Source organism: Chrysemys picta, chromosome 3 (genome assembly GCF_011386835.1).
Source record: "Chrysemys picta bellii isolate R12L10 chromosome 3, ASM1138683v2, whole genome shotgun sequence".
NCBI lineage: Eukaryota > Metazoa > Chordata > Testudines > Emydidae > Chrysemys > Chrysemys picta.
The window spans coordinates 83,361,260-83,374,867 of NC_088793.1; the positions used below are offsets into that span (position 1 = coordinate 83,361,260).

Below are 13,608 nucleotides of genomic sequence, written 5' to 3' on the forward strand. Positions count from 1 at the left end.
TCAGCTGTATTTGCTGGCTCTAATCACCTGACAAGGATCAGGCTAATAGCCTTGTCAGATGGCAGAAGTCAGGATTTACCAACTCCAGTGGCTAATTTAATAGTATACCCTAGTCTAAATGGATAAACTAAATTAGGTTAGAGAAGAGGATCCAGAGTTAGACCTAGTTTAACCTGGTGCAATTTCACTGAAGGCTTTTCTAAGAATAGGTGCAGTTCTTACACAGAGAAGCAATAGCTAGCAGTTGGCATCCTTTCTCCTATTCTTTCCCAATTTCTCTCAGAAAGTTCTTCCCTAAATATAAAGTTGACAGTAGGGTGACCAGATAGCAAGTGTGAAAAATTGGGATGGGGGTGGGGGTAATAGGTGCCTATATAACAAAAAGCCCCCAAAGTCGGGACTGTCCCTATAAAATCGGGACATCTGGTCACCCTAGTTGACAGAGACCATTGCATTATCTACAGGCAAACTCCATTGTATCTTTATGACAATTCAATAACACAGTTCCCTTACGAGAATACTGTCTCTAGCCCTTGCTCGGCCACACAGAGTAAGTCCCAGGCATGCCTGTTTGGGTTTTTAAGGTCTGTACAGGTTACAGCTCCAACTGCTGAGAGTGGGAGGCCAGGGGCTGCATATCTGACCCAATGTTAACAAAAGACCCAGAGCTTGCAGGACATGAATGAAAAAAAAATCCCTTTGAAGTTAATGGGAGTTTGTCGTGGTAAGAACTGTGTAAGGAACTCTGAATTTGAGCCCAGCTGACTTTCTCCCTGAATTTGGGTCCCCTCTGAAATAAAATGTCAGAGCTCTGTGTGCAGAAATGCTTCCCCCGGCTGCAGTGATGTGGTGCCTTTTCTGTAATTTCATGGAGAGGAAAGATAAATCACTCACTGTTCAAAGGGGAAGGTTTTAATGGTAAAGCTTGAACTACTTGAAGAGTTGCTAAAAAGCACCGAGCTATTACAAATAACAGATGACCCCAGCGTGTTTACAGGGCTGAACATGCTCCCATGCCTGCTTCAGCTGCACTCTTGTGGTTTATGACCTCAGCAGAGCCTCCTTGAGAAAATTATGGGCTTGCCTTCGCTCTGGGGCCATTTATGAACCAGGCGTCTTCTGGCGCATCAACAGCTTTCATGTTCATTGCCTGGTTGAATTAAGTACTGTGTTAAAAGATGGAAAGCTCCGCCAGCCCACATCAATGATCACCCGGGACTAAGCTTAATTCTCAGTCGCCATATTGTTTCTGAACAATTTGATGCTGCGGTTGGAGTTGAAGACTGAAAAAAGTAAGAATGGCAAAAATGGTTTTCCTTTAGTGTTTTATACCCTCTCGCTATATATATAGGTGTGTAGTGTTTTATATCACAGAGCTCGCAGCTCAAGTGTCTAAGATGATCACAAACACTATTGTAACTGACTCTGCTTAGGCTGACAGCAGGGTATGAACCCAGGAGGACCTTCAGTGCTCAAAGCATGAGCCGCTACTGCTTGAGGTAAAGGGCTGTAGCTTCATTACTTAGAGGCAGAAGTTGATCCATAAACCTCTTATGTGGACTGGCCCCTAGAAGGAACAAACTCCTCACTCTGCTAGTGTGGGTTACAGTATTATGCATCCGAAGAAGTGGGCTGTAGTCCATGAAAGCTTATGCTCTAATAAATTTGTTAGTCTCTAAGGTGCCACAAGTACTCCTGTTCTTTTTGAGTATTATGCAAGGAGTTTTATCTTCTACCTCTCCTGCATGCCTATTCCCTACCTGTAACTTCATCTCAAAGACTATAAAAGTAAATAAGCTAATGTGTATTTTCTTAATTCTGTAAAACAGTCCCTGTGCTTTGGGTGCACACTGAGACCATCTTATGGCCTGGACTCCATTATTCTCTAAAACCTTAGAGGGAAATCCTGAAGCATATTATCAGTCTACGTTTGTGCACTGGGCAACATTTTCCTCCTCAGTCTGCATTGTTGTTCCCTTACCTGCAGTGTGAATTTGTCTGATACCCTATGTCTCTGTACTCATGTCCCATGCAGAACTTCTGTTGTCCTCATGGCAAAGCGTGGAAGAACCATAAAGTATATTCAGGGCTGGCACAGAGAATGGTGCCAGCAGAGCTGCCCAGGTCATGGGGGCACTGCAGCGAGGATGAGGTTTAATATGTACGTTTAAATGCCACATGGTTGGGAGAATAAGCAGCAGCTAGAGATTTCTGGATGATAACTGAAGCCCCTTGGGAAATGGGAGGTCTCCCTGTGCAATGCTGGGATACATAACTGCTCCCTGCCCTCCCGTTTGATATGTAATCTTGACCCAGTGTTCCCCTAATTCCCTCCATAAACACTAGTTCTGCACACTATAATGCCTGCTCCCCATTCCATGTCTCCATGCTACTCTCATGGAAATGAACCCACTTCATCTTCAGCTGGCATGGCATTTGCATGGAGTGGGGTTAGGTGGGGGAGAGAAAGTGTCACACTGCATCTTGGGGCTTTCAGCTGGGAGCAATCACATGGCTTTGCAAGGGGCCATGCATTTGCTTGAGTCAGCCCTGTTTATATAATAGTATAACTGAAGAGGTTGGCAGAAGGGCATTCTAGGTGAGGAGCCTGGGCTCTGGCCCTCTCTTCTGCCTGTTCACCAGAGCCTGGAGTTGCTGATCTTTAGGACACATGGCCAGACACTCCTTTGGGAAGACTGACGGAGGGAGGGGGGGTCATCGAGAAGTCTGTCATGCAGGGTATGATGGAGGCAGGGCTGTGATGAGAAGGTTTTCTGGGCATGGTGCAAATTTGTTAAACTTGCTCTAATATTCTTTATTAAGGTGTGTGTTTTAAAAACCTCTAATGTGCTTAGAGTACAAGTGCACAGTAAGCCTAATTACATGAATAAACAACCAAACTCTAACACTGGTGTCCAGGGTGAGTTGTTCACCTATCACAGCTGGGTCCAGTTCTCCAATTTTTTAAAATTGTGATAGCTTAAAAAAGGGGAGGAGGGATAGTTACTGGGAGACAACCAGTAATACAGTATAACCTCATAGTTACAGGAATGGAGGTTGTTCATAACTCTGAACAAAACATTATGGTTGTTCTTTCAAAAGTTTATAGCTGAACATTAACTTAATACAGCTTTGAAACTTTACAATGCAGAAGAAAAATGCTGCTTTTCATCATCTTAATTTAAATGAAACAAGCACAGAAACAGTTTCCTTATCTTGTCAAATCTTTTTTTAAACTTTCCCTTTATTTTTTTTAGTTTTCATTTAACACGGTGCTGGGCTGTATTTGCTTTTTTTTCTGCTACTGCCTGATTGTGTACTTCTGGTTCCAAATGAAGTGTGTGGTTGACTGGTCAGTTCGTAACTCTAGTGTTTGTAACTCTGAGGTTCTACTGACAGTTAAAACAAGCAAGTGAGAGTTAGTAGATATGTGCTGTCTTCCCAATGCTACCACTATTCCTGGCACTGTGGGATCCTGGGCAAATCAAATATCCTCCGTGGCTCAGTCCTCCTGTCTGTTTAATGGAGATAATGATACATATACTTTTGTAAAGTACTTTGAGCTCCATAGGTGAAGAGCACTGGATAACGGCAAGAGATTATTACTCACCTTTGATCTGCTAGACTAAAAGGAGGGAGGCAAAAAGTATTAATTATGATTGTATCTCTCCCTAGCTTATTTTAAGGAGAATTCCTCCATATTCTAATATGCTTCCACCAATCTTGCTGCAAAGGAGGCTTTGCTGACTTCACCATATTCTCTCAGCCCTGGTAGTATCAGGCAGACATACCTGAGGATGAAACAGTGAAACCGGTGTCCTCACATAAGCTGCCCTCACAGCTCTAAGCTGCGTTCCCAAGCTCATGCTTGTGCATACATTCCCTGCAATGAATCACCCCCAACTCTTTCTGACCAGCTCCTCTTGTCTGTTTTACAGGAATGCTCACTGACAGGGTACCTTGCATGGAGAAAGGGAGCAGAGCAAACCATGTCACTTCACCGAACGATGCCAGCTGGGCTGTTCACCACCCCGTCTGGCTAAAAGTCAAACAAATAAAGCAGCTTCCTGTCATTAAGTCTCTCAGAGGAAGCCTCAGTCCCACAGGTGCCTTTGGCCCAGAAGACAGCCTATCATGGACCTGCGCAATGTGCTCCGCATTCCCACTACCACCTCCTCTTCTCCTTGGAGGAACATGTTTTCCTCTTGGTTTCTTGCTGGGGAATTTTTCCTCTGGTTTCAAAAACCACCTGGACCAATGTAGGTTTCCTTCTCTGACTTCAAGGTTCAGATATTTGAGACTGGACAATGATATGGATTTTTTTTTTTCAAAAACTGCTGTGGTTTTGCTGCTACACTAAGAATCGTGATTTGCATTGTATGGTTTTGGACCTAGTCACGTTTTGATGGGGGAAAGGGGTTTTACTGGAGTAGCAACGCTTCAGAGTCATCTCTGTCCTACCCATGATGCACTTTTAAAGGAAGAGTTAGAATATTTTATTGGCTAATATACTTTCCTTGTTATTTTTACAAAGGCCACCTTTATCCTTTTTAATGCCATATTTTCAGTGTTACACTTTTATGGCTTTTAATTTTTGATTTGACAGATGTAAGAAGCAGCATGAATAGTTTATACTGTGGTTTTTCAGAGCCTGAATGCCAAGAGAACTCAGTAAATGTTTATTCTTCTCAGCTTTCTCTTTAAATTCCCCTAAATAGCGCCCCATTTGGGAACAGAGCAAGAGTGTTGAACTAAAGACCAAAATTCCCTCAAGGTGTAAAATAATCTGAGGGGAATATTTGCTGGGCGTCACGAAAGACTTGGATGAAATTTCAACCCTGATGGTTTTCAGTGATCCAGGAAGCCAGTGAGACAATCTCTCCATATGCATAGCCCTTTCATGATAATTAGAATGGTATGGACAAACCAATGAAAACAAGGGGTAAAGTGAGAAAGATCCCCCATGATTCTGTTTCACTGTTTGCTTTCTCCTGTCATGGTTAAGAGAAATGTGCAATTCGATCCTCAATCAGTGGGTGGAGGATAACAGGGTAGAATTTACTTGTGTGCACTTGTACAGTTGTAGCCAAGAGTCCAAAAGTACACTAGAGCATGTATACTGGCACTGAATTGGTAAGACAGTTGTGGAGTATCCCATTCTGACAAATACAAAAAAGAAAAAAAAATTCAAATCACCTTGTGATTCAGTGTAACTGTTTACTAACTTGAATAAAGCAATTGTTCACTCTCAAGTGTTCAGAGTACACCTCTTCTATAAGGCTGCTGTTAGGAACCAAGAAGCAGTTTGCAAAAGAAGTGTCCCTATTAGTCTCAGTGAAGTTGGGAGCAGGGTATCAAAGCCAATCACACCAGAGCCTTGTAGCGATGGTGCACTATGAGCACTATGTATATACTGTATTTCTATATTTTCCTTTGTACAAAGTCACTTAACAAGTCAAGCTACTGTTTTACAGGTGCTCCTTATTTATTAGAGCTGTGAACGCTTGGAAAACACACCAGGCGAGCGAGCTCGCTTTTTAAAAAATATTAAAAAAAAAAAAAAAAAAAGAGCTCCTGAGCCTAGCGGAAGTTACTAAGAGCTACCAGAGAAACATCTCCAAGAAAACAAGAACACGAAGCACTTTCAATGTGCTCACTTTCTTTCTGGGCTCACAACACTTCTCTCTCTCCCTGACTGGTGTCAGATTTATTAAAAGAAAATAAATCTCCAAGAAAAAAAATGCACTTAAATGTGCTGTTGTTTTATTATTATTTTTTTCTGTGCACATAAAGTTGTTCTTTTCTCTCCCTGACTGATCACAGATCAAGCAAAAATTCAAGCTGAAATCTAAAAAACAAAAACACCCTGACAAGTGTTATTTTTATTATTACTTGTATTGTGGTACAAGCCGAGGAGCCCTAGTCATGAGCCAGTAACTCACTGTGCTAGGCACTGTACAAATACAAACCAAAAAGTCAGTCCCTGACCCCAAAGCTTACAATTTAGGTATAAACCAAGAAACAACCATTGGAGACAACAGACAGATGGTTCTCAGAAGCTGAATCTATGTTCACTCTATTTCCTCTCTGATGATTTCTCAGTTTCCATAGTGATCATGGAAGGGAAAAGCACTTCAAAGTGTTGAGTTAGGTCCTGATCTTGCAAAGAGCTCCATATGGTTGGACCATTATGCTGGGCAGAGCCTCATTGACTTAAATGGAGCTCTGTGCAAGTGTTGAAGCCTGATTGCCCTTCACTGCAGGATTGAGGCTTCAACTCATTTCTTCCATCTTCTGTAAGGACACAATTCGAAGTATCTTCACACACTGAACTCTCACCTAAGACTTGTAATATCTACACACATTCCCACGTATTAGGCTCTGAATAATATCATACAGTGGTGTTCACCTTTCAAGTGTTATCCTTTGGATTCACGAATGTCGGTTCCTCACTGTTAGAGGACTTTGAAATGTCTGGCGAGCTCTGTTGCTTTTGAAGGCATGATTTCATTTATGCTTCATGGTAAGCACAAAAAGCAAGGTACTGCAGTCTGCGCATGCCAGCTCTGAAGGAACTATACTCTAAAGCTTGCCTTCCTAGTAAGCAACTTCATGTATCTTTAATTATTTAATCATCTGAACTTGGCGATGACAGGATGGCTGTGTATATTGATTTTGCTTTTGTTAGTTGTCCAGGATTGTTAGCACACATTTTGACCCTTCTGCAAACCCTTTTGTTTTCAAGATTACAATCTCTCTCTTTTTCTCTGTAATTATTTTTTCCAGAAATAAAATAAGTAAAAAACAAACAAACCATAAGGTAAGCAAGAGGTTCAGAAAGCAATACAATTTGAAGGCGGGCTACACAAAAACTTTGGATTTGTGAAAATTTGCCTAGATAATATTTATCAAACCATCCCAATTTCTAAACCAGAGTTTGGGTAGTCTGGTTGGTTCACTGTTTGCCATCTACAGCTGTACTCCAGTGAAGAAGTGTCTGAGTACACATGAAATTTCAACTAACTGTAGACCAAATGGTATGATACATCATGCAAAGGAAAACTTTTTTTTTTTTTTTTTTTAGCCCAAATTCATTCCTGGTACGAACCCAACAAAATGAGTGAAATTACCAAGGGATAAATTTGTTTCTTTGTGATTAATGGGATCTCAGCAAAATAGCACACCATTTTGATCGCTCACTATTATTATTATTTATTACACACAATATAGCCACAATGACCAAGCCAGTTTTTTTCTGAGTTTATTACCTAGAAGGCAAACAAAGAAAGGCAAGATGCTCTAAGAGATGCACAGGTAGGTTCCTACCCGTAACAGAAGTCATTCCAGTTCTTCCAGTTCTGAGATACATAGAATCTCTTCAAAGAAGAAGCTTTAGATAGGTCTCTAACAAACTGTATCTCAGGCCTGCGTTTCTTCATGCTGCCATTGAAGTTAACGAGAGGTTTTTTGTGAGACAGCAGCTCTCATTGGCTCTCATTGAATAAAGGCCTGTTCCTGCTCTCATAGAAGGCAGGACAGAGCCCTGTAAACATCCTGAATTAATTACCTCCTGTACTGACTGTGGGGAGATTCAGAATGAAATAAAAAATTTAAAAATATTTACTCCACTTTTGTGAAGTAAAATGTCCTATCACATGAAAGTATTTCAGTAGTTTTTCCCTTGCTAAATGTTTGAAATGAATTTGCTTTGTTCAAATAGTCACTGTGGGCCAAATTTACCAACATAATTATCTAAATAGGATATCTCATTCCCAAGGCCTTACTTGGACATCCAAATTAACACTCGCCCAAATACACTCGCCCATTTGGAGTGCCCATCTATGGAAGTGGTGGCCCAAACTTTGATGCCTTGCTTTTAAAAATGGGCTCAGAATATGTAGTGAGACAATCACAAGGCTTCGTTTAATAACAGTTATGACACTCTTATTTGTGTTCAAATGAAGGGCCAAATTCTGCTTTAATTTACTCTGATAAATGTTGGTTTCAGTGGAATGATTCTGGATTTACAGAGGTGTAACTGACAGTGGCATTTGCTCCTAAGATGACTTTATTTTAGGCCCCATCGCATCCTGATCAAACCCGACTGTACACTTGGGTTCTGTGTGTCCACGGACACTGCACCGAGCATACAGCCCTATCTATTGAGGGCTTGAGTCTGATCTTAATTGCACTGGGTGCAAGGCAGGAGCAACTCCCTCAAAGTCAATAGATTTGAGTTATACTGATGTAAGCCAGAAGAGATTCTAGCCTTGCAAGTCTGTCTTATCTGTGCAGAAGGAAGATGCCCCTTGGTAGAGTATTTTGAAGTGTGGTAGAACAAGTACACACATATGACATGCCATTGGTGCCTCATTGATAGAACAGTGTCTGCTTGTGCATGGCATGGGTGAGAGAAATGCAAAGTTAGTCTGAGCACTTCTGAAACTTTGACTTGGAAGAAGAGGACACACTAAAATCAAATTTAAATAATAATAAATAATAATATCCGTTATTCTCTAGGCATAGTCTAAAATATTGCCATTCATAAGAGCTGTAGGATACTGTAGTAGCAAAATACTGCAGAACTTTGAGTGATTGCTGTAGTCTTTGTTATAAGGACATACTCCTGAGCCTGAAGGCATTTTGCATCTGGCATGGATAATAAAGTCAATAGACAGTCTCTGGGCTTGATTCATCACTGTGTTTACTCCAGTTTTGCATGGGAGTAACTCAGTGAAGTAATGCAGTGGGGTATCAGGCCTTCTTTGGTAGCCAGGCCTGAAAGTTTGGCAGTACAGCCCACTGGATAGAACACTGGACCGGGAGTCAGGAAAATTGGGGCTTATTACCAGGTCAGTCACTGACTTGCTGTGTGACCTTGGTCAGGTCACATCACTTCCTTGTTCCTCAATTTCCCAATCTTTAATTTCCTGGCCTTCGCCGACAGAACTTCATTGTCTTCAGTCTGAGCACTGAATGAAAAATGACTTCGCAATCAGGAGTGTGACCTTATACAAATTAAGTGCAATAATCATCCAAGACACTGCAAGATTTTAACTGCTTAAAGACGGCAAGTGAGGCTCAGGTAGCATAAATGACTTATACATGTCACCCACCTTTGAGAATCAATAGTACTCCGTAAGTGCAAAATGTGAAGAATTATTAGCTACTAATTGTTATTATTAGTCTGGGCCTTTGAAAAAACACCTCAGTGGTATGTATTAATGGATTATAAATCATTTCATGCTCCTCTCCTCCCCCTCTACAGTGCTCTTTTTAGTGTACAGGTAGCTTTTTAAGGAATGAACAACTGTCTCCGCTATGATGGAATGTTCCACCAGGAGAAAAAACGAACCCACTCAGCAGTCATTCAGGATGCCGGAGCATTTGGGGAGTGGCTGGAGCAGTCACCAGGAGCAAAACAGAAGTGCCTCACAGCCCTAGGGAAATCCTGCCAGTTGACTTGCTGGTGGAGAGGTCCAAAGAGAGATTTACAAGCAGGGTCAGGTAGAGGAGCTTGACACAAAAGGGTCAGAGAGGAAAGGAGACGGGCCACAGGCTGATTGTAGGTTGACATCCAGAGAACGGGAGTGGGGAGTTGCATTTCTTAACAATGAGAATTATAAAATCATTTCCTGTGTTAGGGGTTAGGAAAGAGAGAGGAGGACCCAGAGATCTTCCACACAGAAAACAGCTTTTGTTAAGACTTTTGGCCTAAGGAGGCTGGGGGTGGGGTGAGGAGGGAAAGTGCTGGCATATTTTTGGCTCTATGCCCTGGACAATATTTTTTTTTAATCCCAGTCTTTATATTTCAAAATAAAATGATCATGAGGCAGCAACAATGACGAAAAAGAGAATTGAAATTTGGTTGGCTTTTCTTTTCCTTCTATCCCCCCACTTTCTGCCATGAAACACAAAGTATCTCCTTTATTATATACAGTAGCTGGGTTAAGCCATCAGACCAAAGGCCAGGAATGCAACAAGATACTTTTATACTTATTGATCCTTTTTTAGGGAGATTGTTTTCATGAAAGTTTAATTCACCTTTTTAGTTTATCGGCTACACATTTTATCCTGCTTCTTTGTGAAAAGCTAATCCAGCAGTAGGTTTTAGTTTTCCTGGTGTAACTTTTCAGAAATTGTATATCTGCATAGCAACCTCACTGCAGGCAGCTTATGGCAGGGTATCGCATGTCAGAAAGATGAAAAGAACTCCAAATCTGAGCTGCACCACAAACTTGTGTCCCTGATTCTTGGACATATATATTTTCTGTACTTAATATAAGTGTCAAGGAGGCGATTTCAAGGCCAGAGTGGTGCAAACTTTTATCTTGTTGATGACAAAAAAATGACACAGGACCTCAGTTCAGCCCTGCGTGGACAATCAGATGTGAAACAAAGGTTGCCTTTTTCCTCCCCTGGCCCCTCCACCCCCTTGTCACTGTTGTCTGCTTCCAACTGCAACCTGAGCCTGGATCCCGAGCCCAGTGTCCAGATTAGAGATTGTTGACTAAGATTTAGTAGTGAAACTTGAGCCAGACCCTGTTGATGGCACAGCCTTGAAAGAGCAGGTTTACTTAAAGCCAAAAGAGAGATTACATGTCAGACAAGAACCTGGCTTTTCTTTATCACAAACTTCCTGATCTGCCTCTGTTTTAATAGTTTAAAAAAATGCCCACTTTCAATTCCTTCTATATGGTGTCATAAATCAGGAAATTAACAAGTGTGTAGCTGGCCTTTGCCACAGTCAGAGACAATGAGGTTTCTGTGTTTTTAACCAGTGGGTAGCACTTAACATAATCAATGCAGAGCTACGTGCAGAAAGGATGAAAAATGGAGGCTTGGTCTCACCACTGACAAGGTATTTCTCATCACCAAGCAAGCTGCTTTTATGAGAATATGACATGCCCTGGAAGCTTGCTCTCCATTTTGCAGGAGAGTCATTAAAAGAAATCATTGCATCTTTTTTTTCCCCTTTGGCATGCACGCTGCTTTTCCTTGGCTTCTGATTTCATCCATCTTTCAGGCGCTTCGTGCCTTTGGTAATTTATGTGCAAGATTTTTCCAAACCTCCAAATGTTTTTCCATTTGGCAAACTCTATCCTGAAGCCTCCACAGAATGTAACTGTAGAGTTTTCTTGTACTTGAAAACATGAGCTCTGTTAGCACAAAGATGCATCTAATATTTGTAATCCTGTATACCAATGCTATGTGTTTATACAGAGCAATCAAAGGGGTCGTTCCCTCCAATAAGTTCTAAGAACCTCATTGCTATCATCCCCTATTTTTTATACAATAGAAAGATTTCGGTTACAAGAGTTGTTTTTTTTTTTTAACTGTAAATTTTGGAAGCTTCAGAGTACCATATGGAGAACTATTTTATCCTACTGCTGGTGGCTTTTGCAGTACTGACTATAAATTAGCTAATTGTCCTTATGTCTGATGCCATATATTATCATTCAGACTTGTCATCCCTTACAGCAAAGTCCTACAGAACTGAGTAGAAGGTGATAACCTTGCCATCATATAGAACTTAATCGAAAATTGTCTCCCTGCTGTCGAATTCTATAGGATGGCTAAGAAACAACAGACAGGATTTCATTCTCCATTAAATTCTATAGCTTTCAGAGTAATTTTTGTAGAACTTCCCTGGGTTTTATCCTTATTAAACTCCATGGAATTTTTCCACAAGCGGTGCTGATTAACAGATGCTCAGGCTGGGATCTTCATAGGAGCCTAAGGGAGTTGGCGCTCAAATGCCATTCAGTTTCATGAGACCTGGGCAGTATTAGTGGGAGAAGCGATCACTGAGAACCTGGGTGGATTGGCACCATAATCCAGTTTGACACAACATTTTTCAGAAAGGCAAATCTTGTGGACGATTTCATGAAATGTTTTCTATAATTTAATCCATTGAGTGACATCCAAAAATGCTATTGTTGAAAAGGTTGGGAATATGATCAAGATAAGACAGCTGGTTCTCCTCCAGTCTACACTCATGGGAAATTATAGGAGAGTGAGGAACAACAGCAGTGGCTTTTTGTATATATATATATATATATATATATATATATATATATATATATATATATATATATATATATATATATTTAAATCACTGTGTAAAATACAGGATTTCCCTATAACACATTTTGATTTCTTGAACTAATTTAATTGACCTGAGCAGCTGAGAAAAACATTTAACAGACCAGGCAGCTTTTACTCAGGCAATATTTACATTAACTTAAATAAGAGTTTTGCCTGTAAGGGATAGCCCGATTGGGCCTAAAATACACTACTTTTCCTGGGTCATGCTGAGTCACTTATATCTGTATACCTACTGCTTGGTAGTCCTGGATATAAATGTTAATTGTGTATACAGAATCCTGGAAGGGGTAGTTCTCATCTACAAATGCTTACCCAAAATATTGGACTGAAACAGAACTGACATGGGAAGAACTATATACATTTTACTTATGAATGGCCAGACCCTGCTCTGTCTTGATGTAAATCCATTGACTTCAACAGATTCACATTGGTGTAAGAGAGAGGAAAACCAGGGTCAGTGTTAGTGAATTTTTAAAAGGTGGCAGGAACATGAAAATGTCGGGTGTTGGGGTAAAATTCTGCTTTCACTTACATCAATGTCAATCCAGAGTAACTACAGTGATGTCAGTGGAATTGCTCTGGCTTCGCACTGGGGTAGCAGGGAGCAGAATTTATTGTATACATTTCCTTTTTCACTCTGCTGAATTACAGTGACAGCTCTCTGGAGAGACACATGACATCCACATTAATAGCAAAACACTTCATTGTGATCAGAGCTATTACAGTGAATTAATTAATTTTATATCACTTAAAACAAACTATTCCCTGACTAAATCATTAAGAGTATTATTGGCGTAGGCGTAAGAAATGTTTTCCTCTTGAGTAATTTACTTCCTCTTAAGTGATTTTGGGTGTTTGTTTCTCTTATTTGATTGATAAAATAACCTGCTCAATTATCAACATATATTAGAAAATAATATCCAGCCAGCGAGGAAATGAAATGTTTGGGGAATGCCACACAGTAGGTGCAATGGCATGGACATAGCAGGATTTAGTCTCACCTAGCAGATCATACTGCAGTATCACAGTGCAGCATTTTCCTATTTATATATTTCGTTTTGTTTTGTTTTTCACTGGCTGTATGATTTTCCTGCTCTCTCAAACTCCTCCACACTGCATCCAATTTGCTCCTCCAGAACTAATCGACTAGTACAGCAGGTCACTACCCCTGCTGAAATCAGCCAACAAGCCGACCATAACCCCAGCAGATGTTTGCGTTTTACAGGCCAAGTGAAAGCCTTACAGACCAACCAAATACCAGCACCACAGATGTGGAACCTGGCCACTTGACACCAGGAACACAAAGCACTGTCCTGTCCAGCAGTGCTGGGGCTTCCAGAGGAGCAGAAGGTCTGAGAGACTAATTAGCCTGCAGAGCCAACATGCGGGCCCATGCGCCATCATTCTGGTGTGTGCAAAGTCCTTTAATGAAACACTGCATGAGTGCAATCAGATGAGCCCCCTTTCTAAGTTCACCTTTGAATCTGGCAGTCACCGGAG

General features: G+C 41.0%; 1 protein-coding gene across 4 annotated transcripts in view; it reads left to right on the top strand.

Annotated features, from left to right (window-relative positions):
• The window catches only part of SOBP (sine oculis binding protein homolog), a 152,021-nt gene that overhangs the window by 129,836 nt on the left and 8,577 nt on the right, over window positions 1-13,608 (top strand). For 3 of the 4 annotated variants that reach the window (XM_005287672.5, XM_065588310.1, XM_065588311.1), the window contains one exon: window positions 3,939-5,252. The exons of the other annotated variant lie outside the window; for it this stretch is intronic. The gene's annotated coding sequence lies outside the window, so the exon portion shown is untranslated. Of the gene's footprint in view, window positions 1-3,938; window positions 5,253-13,608 lie in introns of those variants that run through there. 4 annotated transcript variants of the gene reach the window in all.